The sequence below is a fragment of the Pseudopipra pipra genome, chromosome 8, assembly GCF_036250125.1.
Source record: "Pseudopipra pipra isolate bDixPip1 chromosome 8, bDixPip1.hap1, whole genome shotgun sequence".
NCBI lineage: Eukaryota > Metazoa > Chordata > Aves > Passeriformes > Pipridae > Pseudopipra > Pseudopipra pipra.
Window position 1 is genome coordinate 15,973,466 of NC_087556.1, and position 18,147 is coordinate 15,991,612.

At 40.9% G+C, this 18,147-nt stretch overlaps 1 protein-coding gene across 4 annotated transcripts in view; it reads left to right on the forward strand.

Moving 5' to 3' along the window:
- NDST2 (N-deacetylase and N-sulfotransferase 2) overlaps window positions 1–18,147 on the forward strand; it is a 130,199-nt gene that overhangs the window by 61,285 nt on the left and 50,767 nt on the right. Inside the window, exon 1 of one of the 4 annotated variants that reach the window (XM_064663774.1) lies at window positions 1,825–1,847. The exons of the other annotated variants lie outside the window; for them this stretch is intronic. The gene's annotated coding sequence lies outside the window, so the exon portion shown is untranslated. Of the gene's footprint in view, window positions 1–1,824; window positions 1,848–18,147 lie in introns of those variants that run through there. 4 annotated transcript variants of the gene reach the window in all.

The window sequence follows — 18,147 nt, forward strand, 5'->3', positions numbered from 1 at the left end:
CAAGAAACCTGTATCTGAATTCTAGCTTGAGTCTGTAGATTTTACTGTTTGTGATTGTTCATTTGAACATGTTTATCTTTTCTTAAGTAAACTCCTTATGTTAAGGATTTTTCTCTTCTTCCTCTCTCTCATACCATTTTTAATTTATCCCATCATTATATACAGCAGAGTTGTGTGCTCAAGGGGGCTTTTAGGAAGGGTTCAGAAACAGGAGACGTTTAATGCAGCAGATCTATATTGGTAATTGATATCTGGGATATTAGTGCTAGAGTGGTCTCTTATATCCAGCTTTTACTCCCTGTCTATCCCCTAGCTCCTCTGAGGTTTCACAGCAGGTATCCAGAATGTAAAACAGATCGTTGCAAACTAGTGGAGAATGACCTCACTTAGAGGCTAAGAGTTACTTTGGGGAAGGAGTGGAGAAGGTGACAGTAGATAGAAGTCCTTTGCTGGTGCGTAAACTTTAAGATGCCTAAATTTCAAGCTACTGTATGTACCTTTTGTCGATAGGACTAAAATATATTACTTTGGAGGCAGGAAAGATATCATGTGGTGGAAAAATGCAATACCTGTGCCAAGCACTGGTTAACTTCTGATCACAGAACACCTATTTCCCCATGTGTTCACACAGTCTTTATATCCAAATTACTCCTTTCCCTTTCATGCTTAAAGAAAACTATATTCAAAGATAATATTTTTGAAAGCAGAGTATTATTTAGAAGCTCAAGGTCTAAGGCTCATAGTTAAAAGTCAGTTCTGAAAATTTTACCTTGGAATGTATATGTCTTCTAGGCTGGAGGGAATAGTTTTGTTTTTGTTGGAACCAAGAATTTAATGCATTTGCCACTCAACATATGTCTTAAGAATAATTTGATTAAAAGACTGTGCACTGTAGTCCAGCAATCTGGAATAAAGGGTCTCGGTGAACAGTGTATCTCTCTATGCTCTGGATCTCAGGAGAGACTGAAAATGTTTGAACCACAGCAATAAAGACCAAGAGGAAAATGATACATAGAACACAGTGACTAGTACCAGTCTGGGTATCATAACTGCACCCAGGACATGTAAAAGACAGACAGGAGAAGGGTTAAAAAAAAAAAAATTGTGAAGACTGTTGCTCTGGGATTGTGCTCTTGATTGTGCAGCCTTATAGCTGCATCTGAAATGAGCTGTTGCAATTTTACCCCTTGGGCAATTTTCAGGCTAGTAAGCATTTCTTTTGCTGGCAGATATCAGCAATACATACTACTGAATGCTCTGGAGATCCAAATGTTACTAATGGCGGCTTTCAAGTGATGATTGAGAAACTGTGTTGAAAGTTTTGCTTAAAGTATGCTAAGCATTTGATAATTAAGCAGTTAAACTTTTTTTGACATTGGCTCAACTATGGCATTTCCTTATAACCGTTGCTAATGGCAGATAATTTTCTTGATCTGGTGTTTTTGCTTCAGTGTTCGTCAAGATATATGATCGGTAACAAAAGCAGTGGAAAAGATGCTGGAAGTTCCAGAAAGTCTGTGTTGAAGGGCTTTAGCAGACCAGGCTTTCCTAGTACTTGGCTGTCATCTTATGAGAGACAATAGCTCTGTTCTCAGTTGATTTTGTTAATTATTGCAAAAATTCCTGTATTGTTCTGTTCTTCTTTAGGTAATACTTTCAGATTCCTTGTATGTCCAGCTGAGGAGGGGAGTGATAGAGCAGCTTCAGTGGGCACCTGGCATCTGTCCAGGGTCACCTCACCACAGGGGAAGAGACAGTGAAATAAAAAGCAATAGTCCAAGGGTGAGAGAGCAGGGAAACACCACTCTGTCAGGAATGTGACAGGAAAATCCTGCTCTGGAGAACAGGTAAGCTTAGCCTGGGAAATAAGGGGGAGGAACTGCAGACTGGGTTTCGCATCCAGCATGCTGGCTCCATTTGAGTGATCAACATGCCTGCTATGCTTAATAATGTTGGTATTTAAATAGTTTTAAGCAGGCTTTGAAGTTGGAGCCGTGTTGAGTTAAGGTAGAGGTCAGTGTGTTGCAACTGTTGGCTGAGCATTGCTAACAACTTTGTGTACTTTTACATTATTAAACTCCTTGACCAAAAAAATTTAGGTGTATGATTTTTAATGTTTGCAGTTTTATGTGGCGAACCCCAACAAATCACAGAAGGCTGTTACTTTTCTGCATCCATAGTACTTTTCTTCATGGCTTAACTGAACATGAGAAATGATACTCTTGGGCCCAGATTTTTCCTCCAACATGCAGAGGAGTGTGTATTTATGGTTTTAAATTTTAAACCATGCTTGTCAAGTGTTTTAAAGCAAGAAGATCCCAGGAAAGAGAGAAATGGGTATCTTCCATTTGAAGTGCCTGGGAAACTGGTAGAGAGCGGCACTTCACGCGTCAACCCCTGCGGGCACTGGCAGCAGTGAAACAGAGGAAATTTTAAAGAGTAGTATCGATGTAGACAAGCCCAGGGCTGCTTGTGTGGAAGGAATTAGTCCAGAAGATTTTATCTTCTCTTCAGATTTGCTGTTCCCTGCCCATGTCACACGTCACACCTCCTCACTCTTCTCCTTCCTTCTGACTTCCAGGAGAGCCTTCTCTTGCAGGTGAGGCTCCCCTTCCCTGAGCTTTGTTTGAATAGGGTGTGAGACACATTAGCAGAGCCTTGAAGAGGGCGTGCAGCTGTATTGCCTGTACTGTCAAGAGCATTTAGAACACTTGGGATGGTGATTGCTGGAGGCAAAACGCTGCTTCAGACCTTTTAAGATATGGTTGAGTGGAGACTGCACAGGTATGAAGAGGCCAGTATGGGTTGAACGAGCAATTACAAGAGAGCACTCCTGTGCAGCTGAAGTGGGAAAAAAGTGTTTCCCAAGTCCCGACACCTCCTGCCCTCCCCACCCTCTTTGACAGGAAAATGTGTACATAATTTGTAGGAAAACTGCTTTCAAATGTTTGTAATTTTGTGTATATTCCCATGGGTAAAAATGCTTTCAGAGATCTGTAGTTTTGTATATGTTCCCGTGGGGACAGTAGAATGTGTGATATAAACCACCCTTGATCTTTGGCACATCATTTGTCTGTTCCTTCAGAGTAGCTCAACCCTTCCTTGCACTCAGAGGTTGCTGAAACCAGCTCAGCATCAGTCCTGAGGTCACCAATGTCCTGAAAAACTTCATTCTGGACCCTCACCTGTGCACTGTTTCCCCAAGGGTACAGGGAAGCTCAGGCCTAAGCCTTCAGTGTGCCTGTCTTCTGTCTCCAGCCTTGTCTCCTGGATGGGCCATGGTCTTCTCCAGTCCCTAGGTCCATCTCCTTTTGCTATGAACTGGTCCCCTGGGTGGCCCTTGGACCTGTCCCATCACTCTCCTTGCTTGGATTGCCATGGACCTTGTTAGCAGCACACAGCTCTGCCCACCATGTTCAGATATGGTGGGACTGCAGCTTGTAAGTGCCCTGGGGTCTCCACTCTTTCTCTCTTGGAGCATCCAGCCCTTAAGGCACCCTGAGACCACAAGGCATCATAACAACAGAGTCATTTTGGGTGAGAAAAGTAACCACAAGAGATGGAGCAAACTATGTGCAAGATCACTGTCTCTTTATGAAGCTGAAATAGTTGTAAAGATGAGAATAGAGGGTGAGAATGTTTGGAGGGGGTAGTTATTGGGTTTGGGTTTTTTTAAAGCTGTTCCTGCCTGACACCAGCCATGCACAGTACTGGTAAACAACATGTGGCACACAGCAAAAATTCTATTTTCTCTCTCCCTGTACTTGCTGCAGGACAAACAGTGGTCTGTCCTTCATAGTGAGGGGTTTCAACTCTTAGACCATATTTAGAAGGTCTCTAGAAATGTTCAAAATGCCTACCAAAACCCCCTTGATTTTAGAAAGATTAGACCAGTATTGTTGATTTCTGTTGTCTGGCCTTCTGTTATGGCTTTGCACATACATCTTTCTGTTGTCTCTTTTCTTAAGCTTAAACTAGGAGGTCTTTGTTCTGCATTTCTGTGGTACATTTTGTCAGATTTTTTTATCACTTTAGCTGCAGTGATAAAATTTTTTTTACAGATGAAACTGCTGCTGGTATGTCTTCTCCATTTTCTGTAGTGGATCAGAGCATCTGTCCATCATGATTCAAAGTCCTTCCCTTGTCAACAGTAGCACTGTTTAGGAAAAAACTTCTGTAGTTTATTATTATATTACACTTTTTCTAGGTGTTTACTGTTACATTTTTCCTTGAAAACAGAGTGTTTCTATGCTTTCTTGTTGATATTATTGTCATTGATTCAAATATTAATATTTGAATGTTCTTAACATCAGTGAAATGCCAAAGTAAGCACTACAGGATAATTGTGTGTGATGTGAAACTATATAATCTCAAACTACCTGCATTTTTGCCCCAGAGTTTCATTATGTATTCCCTTGTTCTTTTATTAGGAAACTAAATTAATAATTCTTAACCTGTCTAGCCTCTCCTCTGGCGCGGTTTGGATTTTTTCATGTGCTTCTTACACCTCTTGTTGGATTTAAAGAAAAAAAGAGAGAATAAAAAACCAACAAACTTCAGATGGTTTTATTTTTCTCAATTAGCAATTTCAATCCATTACTTCAATGTTTTCCTGTTGTTTTAGGATCAAGTGGTGAGACCTGAACAGTGTTTCACCGTGGAAAGCACATTAGCTCTTGTACTACTCACCTTTTAGTTTTTTGTGCATCTTAATATGTATATTTACTTCATTTTTTATTGTCACTACTTACTGAGCACACAGTGTGCCTTCGTGAAGGTGTCTAGCTTTTCCTCTTTTTTTTGAGATAGTAATTTATTTATGACCTGTTTAACAAGAATTAGGAGTGATTATAATTTTCACTGTTTAGTACTTCGTTAAATATAATGTGTCATCATGTTTCTTCTATTTAATTCAATTATTCTGAGAGGAATACATATATATATAAATGAAATTTTTGTTTGGATTACAGTTTGTATTGCCAAAGTGCATAGAGTCCTGATCACAGGTCAGGTGCCAGCTGTTTTATGTGCTCCATGAATGCAGTACAGAAACCCAAATCCTCCATTTGAACTCATTTGCAAGCTACAGAAGTCAGGTTTATTAATCAAAAACTCACTGCGCCACCATTTCTCCATTTTTAGAGTACAGCATTTGCTAATTCAAATCTTTCAAATCTCTTCCCACTGTTATGTTTGATTAGTTCAAATAGGTGTATTTTCCGTTCACCAGCACTATGATTTTATCAAACAGCTTGCTTTACGTCAGTGTTACGTGCCATTTTTTCTGAATTTGCGTTCTGCATTTTGTACCATGATTTGTATGATATGAAAGTTGTTTCCATATGAATTAGATTCTGTTTTTCTCTCAATAGAGAATGTTTTATTAGGCTCTGTATAATCCTCTGCATATGACAAATCTCTTCCTACCTCATCAGTGTGGTGTACTCTGGTTTGTAGCGCACTGTGATCACAGACTGTTGACTTCTGTCATTCTACTGCATTTCAGTTTTGCTTGTTAGGTCATTCTCTTCTTTCATGGCAGAGTAATTTTCTCTCTCTTTTATGCAATTCTTCATCCTACATCAGCCTCTTGAGCTCCAGATGTTACTGGTCTAAAAATGGGACAGAAATTAACCCTGGACTCAAAAGACCCCAAACACTCACTTTTACATTTTTTACAGTCTACCCTGTATGAATGCATCTTATGTCTCTTACAGGGAAAATGTTTTGGAAGGGTTCAGGGCTGTTTCACAGCCTGTCATTTCCATGTCCTTCTGCTGTGAGGGATACCTGGAGTAACCATGGGCTGCACAGATAAACCCGTTATCCAGATTCTCCAGCTGTGTTCCCCCTACCCTTTTCCTTTACCCCCTACCTCGTGAGCACTGTTCAGTGCTGTTCTGTCCATAGGCAGCCTGCACTAGTAGCTGTTACATACCTGGGGCTCATCCTCCACTTGTCAGTAATTGTGTGTTATTTCCATACCACAATCTGCCCCTATATACTCTATATACCTTCAAAATCTGCCCCTATCCTCAGAACTCCAGACAGGCCCTGCTTTCTCATGTTGCCTTGGTTATAGAGCTGCCCTGTTCTACAATGGGTACTGGTGAATGGGGGAAAGGAGGATCTGCTGGCAGAGAGGATGGTAAAGAGGAATATACTGGGCAGAGTCCTTTCCTAGTAAGCAGGAGATCTGCATTTCTATTTCTACCAGCATCCTAAGTAGTCAAAATTAATGTGCTGTGTGCTGGGGCATTTCCTGACACTTGCTGTAGCAGGAAGATGTAGGATGATTCCTGTTTGCAGCAGCAAGGTGAATGACGTGAGATGTGATTCTGCCAGCATTGGGTGCCCATAGGCCTTGTTTGTCAGCAGAGCAGCGAGCGCAGGGTCTCCACTGTTCTCTTCAGTTCATCTGACTCAGGGAGCTGTTCCCAACGTCCCTGAGCTTTGCTGGGGTCAGGGAAAGTCTGGGCGATCGAGGCAATGCGACTTTCATTTTCATTTACGTGGGGGTTGGGGAGAGGGCTGCCTGTTTTGTAAGAACTTCATTGTGATGGATTAACTTTCCTCTTGAATGATTGCGTATTGTACATCCGAACGAGAGATTGCGGAGCGGCCCGAGCACAGCAATTAAAAGGCTCTGTGTGGGCAGAGAGGGCTCCCTTGGCACAGCCTCCTCCAACGCGTGGGGTGTCAGGCTCCGTGTGCCTGTGCTTCCTGAGGGAGCCAACCCTCTCCCTCCCTCCTCCCGAGTGCTCCAGTAGGTCCCTAATGAACCTCAGCGGGAAAAGACGAAATTCAGTTCATGAATAGCTTTACAGTCCCCTTTCTCCCGCCCACCCAGCTCTCTGTCCTGGGAATGTGCTGCCCACACAGTGACCAGAGAGGAATCTGGAGACATTTGCAAGATAATGCTGTATCAAATGTTCCATTCTCACACTTTCTTTTTGAATTTTCAAAACGGTTTACATATTTCCTTTCAGTTTTCATGAGTAAGCACACTACTCCGAGACTAAAAATGGGGAAATGCACTTCCAAATGTGTGAAGCCACATAACTGTAATAAATTGCTTTAATTATGTATGGTGTGGTTAGTTTCTGTTAGTTTCTGGAAGCCTGTTGTGCATTTCTGCCTGCAACAAGTAGCCTTTCCTGTTTGCTTGCCGCTGTTTACCAGTCTGGCTGTCCTCCCAAAGTAATACTCATCCAAATTCTCCACTTGTCAAACGCTCACCAAGAGCCTTTTTGATCCTCAAATGCTCATCAAGAGCCTTTTGATCCTCAAATGCTCAGTGTCATCTTGGATGTTGCTCTGGCAGACAGCAAAAAGTAGAGACTAGGTTTTTTCATTAGGAATTTGGTGTCTTACCATGTCTTTAAGTGTTATGTTTTTCATCTGGTTTATGATGTTTTTAGAAAGATATAAAGTTACAGCTCAAGGCAGAGTGAATTCAGCTTCAGCCAACTAGTAAGCACAGGTGGAGGTCATTTATGTCATCCTCTCAGGCAGCCACAGCTCCTGGGAACTTGAGCAGTGCTGTTCCGTGCTTTTCTGTAGTTACTGTTTTTCCTGGTAAGTGTCAAGTTCCTTTCTTTTTTCCTTTCATTTACTATTTGGGAGGATTGGGAAAGTGTGCTATCAAAGTGTTTTGGTTTCTTTATTTTTGAATGACAATAGCTACAGAAGCATAATTATTTTTACTGCTGGCTAAATAATATCTCTTACTCTTTTTTCTTGTCCACTATTGCCTGCATTTGACCTCTTGTTTTTTATTTCAGTTGAAAATGCTTTTTAACTCTTTTACCTTTTCTAAGGTAGACAGTTTTGGAGTTACTAAGCTGAAGCTATTCCCTACGACAATCAGTGTCTTGAGGTGTTAGGAGGTATGAGAAAAGGTCTTACTTTGAAGACTTTCAACTTGAAGTTAAAAAGGCAGTGGCAAAGATTAAAGAAAAGCTTTTCTACTTTCTGTTAGTGTTTTTCCCTATCTGCAGTGTGTAAGAGCTGTTCAGTACTGTTGGGATTAAATGCAGAGAAGAACTGACAATAAAATATTTTCTTCCTCTGTAAAGAAATGATTTTTCAGAAGATTCAGAGTCAATTTGGAGAGGTAAAACAACCCTTCACATTATGGTGACCTGTCTGTGCCCGTCATACCCCTAGCCTTCTCTGAGGAGCTCCAACAGAGCCAGCCTCAGTGGTCCTGAGTGTCTAAAAATAACCTTTGTGCAGTCTTTCCCACAGCTGGGAAACCGATAGTGTTCATTTATTCCTCTGTTCGTAACTATCTGTGTGTGCAAAAGGAAGATACTTGCTCCTCCTTCCTGAAACTTTCTCTGTAGAAGTTGCTCTGCTCTCAGGATACAGTGACCGTATTAATGAATTCATCAATCACAATAATCTGATTAAAGTGATGGGGAAGAGGGAGCCAGCAGATGAAACAAACAGATTATTTTAAGATATATGAGATACCCAATTAGTCACTGACTCAGCATTTAAATGGAAGTGTTGCTCAAGAGATTTACTGGCAACTAGTGTAATAAATTACAATATATGGCTTTTCATCTACGAGAAAGGCTCGTGTACTCTTACAGAGACCTGTAAATAAGGCATTAACAAAGTGTTGCACATAAGAAACATTAGTTATATATTTTTAAAAAATTATGTATATATTTGTGTACTTGTGCATTTTGCTTAGTAATGGACTAGTGTATGGACCATATGTATATAGGGAGAGATTAGCATGGATTTTAAGCCTTGTACAGGTACTTCAGCCAGAACCTCATGAATGTGTTTTCAGGCATATAGGAAACTGAGACTTGAGTAGGAAGGGAGTTGCTCTGTGTCGCTGAGGTTTCAGGGGCAATCCCCTAGAGTACAGAGGTAATGGAAGGGAAGCTTTCTGTCAGGCAGCATATGTTTTTGTGGCAATTACACTGTGTATAGATTAGGACTTCTGGGAGGGAGGGAGTGGGAAGATGTGCTTGGAACACAGGACCATCTGCCAGTACCTTGGCGTAGTCATTTCACTAATGAGAAGCTTATTAGCTTGAGTCCAGCAGAGATACGAAAGGGGCAGAAAACTGTCATCCAGCTGCCATTGAAAAGGGGGAGAGATGGCTCTGATAACTTCTAAAACCTGATTTTGTTAGAACTATTTGTGCTCTTCTAGTTAAGAAAATATCAGTCTTCTTACTGCTGAAAAAACTTTTTCCTAAATTTTGTGATGCAATGTGGGACGTTCTTTGATAGGGAAAATATAATAAACTGAGGGTGAGCTGGAATGGGCAAGAAGGTGCTAGGAAAAAAGGAAAGAACCCTGATTTTTAGTGGGAAGTTGTTTTTTATCATCAAATTACTGCCTTTTTCCTTTGGTAAACCCTTGAAGGTGACCTGTATTGAATGTTGGATATTTAATGTTTGTGGTGACATAGGCTAACTCCTGGAAGATAGAACCTTGAGAGCACCACAGTCCCAGCCCTGGCTATGCCAGGAACCTTAGAGAGTGCACAATCTGGCCTGTGTTTCATGTGAGGCAGACAGAATAGTGCTCCAGAGGCAAAATGGCAGTGGTTAGGAGCCTGTGAATTCTGTTCCTCTGACCTCACATTCCTGATTCTGCTTTTGACTTGGTAAGTGTCCGAGCTTGTGCTCTCTTCCTCAGTTTTGTCATCCTGTAGATCAGAAAAATTATACTTAACCTATTTTAGGGAGAGCTCTGCTGCTGTTCTGTTGACAGAAGAGTTAAATGCTATTGTATTTAAAGGGCTCTGTTTTTCTTTTGACAGTTGAGTCAGACTTGAGTCTGGATGAAGGTAAGATGGCAGAGCTTTTGCCTGGAGAAAATGGTGGTTAGAAGTACAAAGTGGTTTGAGTGTTGGTATTTGGGCAATTATTTCCCTTTTGTTTGGTGTTGTACAATTCAGGTTAGACTGGTAGTTAAGCTGAAGGGAAAGAATGAGAAGAAACTGTTTCCCATGAAAAGCCCTGTAATCTGCAGGTGCCTGGGGAGTGTGGATGTGTTCAGGACACAGTACAAGAGTTATGCAGTTCGCCAGCCTGTTAAATAAGGCTAGACAAGGACAATTTCTGTTTGCACTGCTAGGATGGAAAAGGCAGTTTCCCCTGATGTTTTTGCTGATTTATGAGGTAAGTCAGATGGGGCATTGTCTCTGACTTTGTCTATTGTAAATCTGTTGAAACAAAAGGAACATGCATTTTCAAAAAAAATGAGTAGAAAAATATAGCTTAGGAGTGTCAAAACACCTAAGCAGAGTGAGGCTTAACTGAAAGGGGTTTGGTTAGTCATCCACTTTGCAAATTCTCTTTTTGTATTGAGGATGGGAGAAGATTAGTGAGATGAAAATCTGTGTTATTACAGAGATAAGAATGGGTTATGGCTGGGTCCCAAAGGAGAAAGAAGTTTTTAACATTATTAAAAAAACCCAACCCTTTGCTGTGATTCATGTGTAATGCTTAGACAGTTCCATGCCAAAAAAATTACTATTACAGTGTACAGCATGGTGTTCATATCTGTAAATGTATGTGCAAATACTGACAAAACATAAATTTAGATCCCGACCCCATGTGTGTTGAATTCAGTGGAAATACTTCTGATGGTTGTGACAAGGGTTTGATCATATTCTCACATGTCACAGATCATATTCTGACATGTGAATGTGGTCTAAAACCCAAACCAGATCTGCTTTTGAATATTTTTTCCTACCTGCCTTAAAATGGAGTAGAATTGATTCAAAGTCTTAAAAAAACCTTGTCCTGCACACCACACTCTGCTGTGTTTTATCTACTGAAACACTGATAGTATCCTACAGTGATAATATTCACTTGCCATGTCACATGCTTTTTTCATAGAATCACAGAACCACAGAATCATAGAATATGCTGAGTTGCAAGGGATCAACCCATAAGGAGCACTCCTGGCCCTGTGCAGGACACCCCAAGAATCCCACCATGTGCCCGAGAGTGTTTTCCAAACTGGCAGTTCATGTATTTTCTCTCTCAAGTAGTGGAAGAATGTTGTTGGCCCCACAAGGGCTTGGTAGGTCAAGGTTTTGGCTCAGTCTACAAGTCTAAAAGGCTTTGCACTTAGTGAAACCATAAAGAAACCTTCAGCTGGCTGGACGCCTCTCTTAAAAACACAAGTGTGGCCTTATTCTGAAATGATGCTTAGGTGAAGTTGTGTATGCCTCAATGTCTTGGGGTGAGGGAGGAGTGGGAGGGGGCCCTTTGCTGATGTTCCAGTGAAGCTTGGAAAGTCAGGTGTTTGCATGAAAACACAGGGAATTAAATCACTGACTCAGAATCATTGTAAAAGTGTAGAATAAGACAGGGAAAAAGAAGGATGGCAGCAGAGAGCTTTTAACTTGAGGTATGAAAGGAGATTAAGAAGGGAAGCAGAAATTTTCATTTAATTGCAAGCCCAAAAGCTCCCTATTCATGAGAACTATGAAATTGTGGAGCTCCGTGCAGTGTTTCCCTTCAGCAGCAGAGTACAGAGCTGAGTGCTGCCTGCATTGGGAGTGTTCCATACAGCTTTGCTTTAGTGCCTTTCTGGGTCAGTGCCTCTCAAACAATGCTGCACAGAGCTGCTTTAGTTGCGCTTCCATGAGTCAATCTGTAGGTACTGACACTTCTCCCTGTTGTAACCCAGTGTCCTAGAGAATCTGCAGGCTTTTTTGACTGCTAATCTCAAGGCAGTTATGGTGTTCCTTGAACTCAGGTTGGTTGATCATGTGTACCTTTTTTCAGATGCCATTCTTCCTGACAATTCAACCACAGTCAGATTGTTGACTTCAAAAGACCAAGTGAAAGGATGTGGCCAAGTCTTTGCACCTGTAACATTGAAAGAATTGGTACTGCTCTCCTCAGCATTGTTCTGGCACTGCTCTCTCAGTAACCATAATCTGTATCATTGTCTCATGGTGAATAAGGAGAAAGAAAATTACTAATTTATGCAAAGATATTTTTTTTCATGTCATAATGAACAATAGGATCCAGTGTCTGCATCATTTATAGTCTTTCGAAATGGGTTTGTGCACCAGATTGGTCTACCTCTGCATCCCAGAAAAAAAAAAGGAAGAAGGATGGTAGTCAGAATGTATTTAAATATACTTCCAAACAAGCTGGTAGCAGAGACTTCTGTGGATGGATGAGGTATCTATTTCCATTCACGGGAAGGTTTGGTGATGGTTTGAGCGTTTATGTAGCCAACCTCAGTGGCACTGGGGAGCCAGAGCCCGCAGGGAGGAGGGAACAGTCTGTGCAGCCTTTGTGTATTCCTCACCAGCTGACCACACCTGCACTCTTTATCATCAGTGAGCTGGTACTGAGGCTTTTTGGAAACATGCAGCAGTGAGGAGCAGAAATTGAGAAGACTGTGTGTAAAGAGAAAGAAAGTGTCATACCTGAAGTGTGGGGAGATCCTGAAGATACATGTCTGTTTCTGAGCATTGGCTAAACTGAATTGGAGGCTGAACGTTAAGCATACATGTAAAAAGTAACTGGAAAGGAAGTTTTGATTCCTTCTTTCCCTTCACTCTCCTGAAAAACATGAATTATTTTTACATGTTTTCTCTGTTACATGTATGCAAATTAAGTGAGTGCAGATATAGCCAATCTGCTAACAAGTCTTGTCCTGTCACAGTTTGACTTCAAGTTGTTGTATTTATTCCTTTAGAAGCCCTATATCTGTAATTTTTACTTGGTTTGTTGGATTGAGTGTCTCTTTTTGTTATGTATCTTTTCTTTATAGCCAACTGTGCTATGGCCACTTATTGGGCATCTTGGAAGTTACTACTAAGAACCTCAGTGCATACAAAGGACATTGTTTAAACAGTGGAGTTGAACTGAATTATGGGCAAAACTCTATCTTCTTTATTGCAGTGCATCTTAACCATCATATCTAACGTGTTTTACACCTTGTATTTGGGTATAGATTTTTGACTTTATTGTTTCTCCCCCTTTATAAAAAATGAACAGTGTTAATTTTAGTTTTAATTAGTTTCTTAGTGGGGGTGAATCATAGCTTAGAATTGCAGATTCATATAATTACATTTGTGAGGTTAAGTGAGGAGCTGTTTATACTTTGTTTTTCCCAGCATCATCTTAGATATTGGAGGAATCTCGTTTGCAATGTAGAGTGCGCTTCACTTTTGTTAAAATACAGAGATAAAAATAGGCATAAGGCAACTGAAGAGGCAACACTGTCCACATCAAATACTGACAGTGATGAAGGAAAAACGTGAAGTCAGCAGGCTTCTGACTTAATTTTCTTTATTTAACAGAGGAATAAAATGAGAGAAACAAATTACCCTGTTCCTGTTGAACTTCTCTGTGATAGCTGTCAGCTTCACTGGGGGCCATCATTTAGGCACAAAGCCTTTATGTAGTCTTTTGCTGACGTTAGGTTCAGTCCTGTGGGATTTGGGCACGGAGGTGTTTTCAGGCTGTCTGTCTGGAAACCTAACACATGATGGCCTGTCATTAATCTGGTTATTTGTTTGCTTTTTTTTTTTTTTTAAATGCTGTTTTTCTTAAGATAACAATGGCTTTGTGATTGGTGCAGAGGGATAAGGCATTGCTTTGACTGTGTGAGCTATGTTTATTAGGACCAGGGAAGGACTAGTACCAAACTAGGTGTCTTTAGTTCTTTGGGAGCTCTTAATTTGGAATGCTTTGGGGAGGATTAGCCTAAACAAGCCGTTAGCAGAATGTTTTAAATTATCTGAATGGGGTGAAAGGTTTAAATACAGTGCTCTACTACTTTAACCCAGTAATTCAGAGAATGCTCAATGCTATCAACTTAATTACAGCATTGCTGTCAGGAGACAGTGGCTCTGTGGCAGGATGGAAGCTGACAGCCTTTCAAGATATATCTGTCTAATACATAAATCATAGTTGGTCCTTCTTCAAGACCCTTCTTTGCTCATTGGGGAACAGTCAGAAACAAAGGGTGGGGGTGGGGAGGAAGAGAGACTTGGAGCTTAATCAGTTGAGGAGGCTTTTTCCTTCCTACCCACGAGGTGAGAGCAAAAAGCAAAAGAGAACTAGGGGAGATCTTTTCCTAATATTTTAGTTGTATCCATTCCCCCTTTCTTTACAAATTTCTTCTCACAAAGATGGCATGATTTTAGCTGCTAGGCTGCAGCATTGGGAAGCAGATAGCTTTTGGGAAGCTGATAGCTTTTCCCCCATTGACCTTGATTGTAGTGGGTTTGCTTTTTTGCTCATTGGGAGACATACAGTTAGCTGTGATAACAGGACAGAAAAGGACAGAGGCAAAGACTGATAGCATTAGTCTTTTAACACTTCACTGCTTGCATTGGCCTTCCTGAAAATGAGACTGCTGGAGCAGTCAGAGTGACAGGCATCCCAGAGCAGCATGGCTGCAAGCAAGCACAGTCATGCTGATGGGAGACAGGGCCTGGGCCACCTGCCCTCTGTGCCATGAATAGGCTTATGGACAGGAATCCTTTCCTTTGTGTGCCAGCAAGGTGATGCCACATAAGGACATGCAAGATCTGAAGTAGGGCATTGGATGAATGATGAACTGTGTTAAGCCATTTCCTTTACATTATCATACCACAGAACTATCTGCCTGCCTGTCTGTCTATCTATCTATCTAATCTATCATAGAATCATAGAATATCCTGAGTTGGAAGGGACCCACAAGGATCATTGAAGTCCAGCTCCTGGCCCTGCACAGGACAGCCCCAAGAATCACACCTTGTGCCTGAGAACATTGTCCAAATGCTTCTTGAACTGGCAGGCTTGGTGTTGTGACCTTGATGCTTCTCCTTTATCAGATGGCTCTACCTTTTTCTTCTGTTGTGAAAAATTTGCTGGTGAATAACATTGAAGAAAACCCATCATACAAGAGGGAAGGGAGGAATTTAAGAGGTCAGTTCTAGAACTTTGAAAATTAGACTTCTTTCTCTTATCAGAAATAGAAGTTCACTAAAGAGTTTCACTGTGTCTCAGAAACCATTTCCCTTCTCAGACCAGTTTTGCTGGATGCGCGTGAATGAGCCATAAAGGAACTATCATAGAATCACAAAATGGTTTGGATTGGAAGGGACCTCAAAGCTCCAACCTCCCTGCCATGGGCAGGAACACATTTCACTAGACCAGGTTGCTCAGAGCCCCATCCAACCTGACCTTAAACACTTCCAGGGATGGGACGTCCCCAGCTTCTCTGGGCAACCTGTGCCAGTGCCTCACTGCCCTCACAGTAAAGAATTTCTTCCTAACATCTAATCTAAACCTACTCTCTCTCGGTTTGAAGCCATTCCACCTTTTCCTGTTACTACATGCCCTTATAAATAGTCTCCACATTCCTTATAGACACCTTTCAGGTACTAGAAGGCTGCAATTAGGTCACCCCGAAGTCTTCTCTTTTTCAGGCTGAACAATCCCAGTTCTCTCAGTGTTTCCTCACAGGAGAAGTGCTCCACTCCTCTAATCATATTGGTGTCCCTGCTCTGTACTCGCTCCAACAGCCTCATGTCCTTCCTATACTGGGGACCCTAGAGCTGGATGCAGCAGTGGAGGTGGAGTCTCGAATAAATGTGTTAAGGATTGATATGTTTTGATTGCCAAGCTCCTCGATTAACTATTTCAAGTATATACTTGCTAATTTCCATTTCCTTCACTTCCTTGAAGATCCTGACAGGGAATGCGGTTTTCTACATAGTACTTCTTTCTTGAGCACTTGCAGTTTCTGACAGTAAAATTTTCTGGTAATTGTCCCTTGGTTTCATGCTTTCACAGATAGCTTTGTCTTTCCTCTTCCCCTTCTCCATGTACATTTTTCCCTTTTTTCCAGTTTGACTGCTGTAGTCCATCCATCCTGCCTTTCCGTACCTACTAAAAAGCCAATCCTGTTGTTGCTTGTCTTTGTGCAGCTTTGAACTGTAAAGCTGTACAGTTCTTATAAAGTATTTGTAATCCAGGAAAAAATGCAAACCTCAGGTGGCTGTGACTTTTATTCTCTTTTCTATTCTTTTACAGAAATTATCTAAAAATCTCCACCATTTAGTAAGCAGGGCTTTCTATTCTCTATTTCCTTTTCTCTGTTTCTGTATTTCTCTATTTCTTTCTATTCTCATGTTGCTGTAAGTCTTTTCCTATTTTGACCATATGAAGCTACTTTCTCTTTTGCCCATGTATACTTTATTGTTATATGTTTTCACTATGCTTCTGATTTGGACTTTTAAAATTATTATTATTTTTAAACTAAGGTCAGTCATGGTTCTTTGGTGTAATTACTACAGAGACATACAGAACTGTTGTCTGTCTAGTGTGACTTGGATTGTTTGTCCAGACTGAGGATAAGATCTTCATGGGAAAATAGTTCTGCTTGGTTGGGCTCCCCTGTGAATACTGTTCTTCTGACTAAGTGGACCCTGTTGTATTAAGGTTTTTATGCTTAAAAAAACTAAGCGCCCTTCTTATTTTCCTGAAAGCTGTTTTATCTCGTAATGGTGAAGGGGACCACACACATGCTCTCATACGTGTCCTGGGATTTCCAGACAGCATCTGTTACACTGAAGTTTGACCTTTATTCTGGAGTAAAAAGTAAAGTGAAACTTCCAATGTGACTGGTGTTTGAAGAAATAAAACTGTCAGGAATACAAATGTCACTGCTTATTGAATCTCCATGCAGTACATGCCCTGACTAACAGGAGCTCCTGCAGGAGCCTGCATGGCTGGTGCACAAGCGTTTGAGCTTTCCCACTCTGCTGTTATGGGTGGTAAATTTGCAAGTAAATACAAACATGGGAAAAGATATGATGCGTCTAGAGTTAATGACATCTTTCCAAAATCACTTAATTCTGTGCTAGGCAGAGTGTCATTTCCATTAGTAAATGCTTTGATGCCTAGAGATGAAATGCAGTTTTGCCTTCTCCGTTAAGCATTTGGGAGGTGGTATTAAGCAGCTGTTGATAATGGTGGTAATGTACACTTTGTGCTGAGGGCTTTCCAAACATGCGAATCTGTTTGCTTCTCATGGAGAACACAGGCAGAAGAGTATGTATGGAGGAGGGAAATTGGAAATTGTTAGGCAAGTTTTTTGCCACCTTGCTTGGCTTTCTGTGGAAATAACACAATTGTCACCCCTTTAGTGTTGCATTAAACCACTCCTTTAATTTAAAGTTCTTTAAAATAAATCTTGCGGTGAAATCAGATTTGGCCAATTCCAATTGTCCTCTACTGATAGAAAAATCTATCAGCTTGATAATATTGCTCTGTTTTTTGTGTTTCATCACTGGCAACTTCCAAATTATTGCATTCAGTTTAAATTCCTCATTACCCTGTTCAGCTGATGTTAAATTCTGTCTCCCTTCTTACCTGGCTGTGTTGCATTTCTACTTGTATCGGTTGTGACAGGCCTTAGTGGAAAACTGCGGCACTGCAAAGAGCAGTTTCTTTACCTCATGGCTATAACCATTTCTGAGTTTCTGTGAGTAGGAGCAAGTTGCATTTTTAAAAGCTGAAGAGAAAATTATTTGTAACTCATTTTTGTCTTTGATCGTCTCCCCTGCATTTACTATCTGCTAATCCTTTTGGGTTTTTTAAAGTCTTCTCTGTTCTGGAAAAGAAAACCAATCACAGATCAGATTAATACTCCATCTTGTTCCAGGTCACCACTTTGGTAATAGTTTATATCAGAGTACAAGACAGTGCAACATATTTTGCAGTGAAACACAGGGAACTCTATGGAAACACAACCCCTGTGGAACTTAGATTGAATGCTATTAGTTGGTTGTTGGTATATCTGTTTGTGTGGGTCTTACGGACTACCATGGGGGTATAGTGGATATGTGAGTCTTATCCACTGCCATCATGTAAATTCTTCTAATAATTAACCTGCTAATTTGATTGTTTTTCTTAATGAGTTTTACTGGATTGTCACAGTACTCTGTAAAACATTTCTTTACCTGTCTGTTCTTTTTACGGTTACATCAAACATTCACGTCTTTTGTAGTTTAGTTGTTTTGCTGTTGCATCTGGCTGTTCTGATGGTTACCCTGGTGTTTTGTGATCTGTGGAGGCCAGGCATGCAGGGCTTCTTATTCTGCCTTCTCAAACTATTTAGTGAAGAAACATAAGAATTATGGA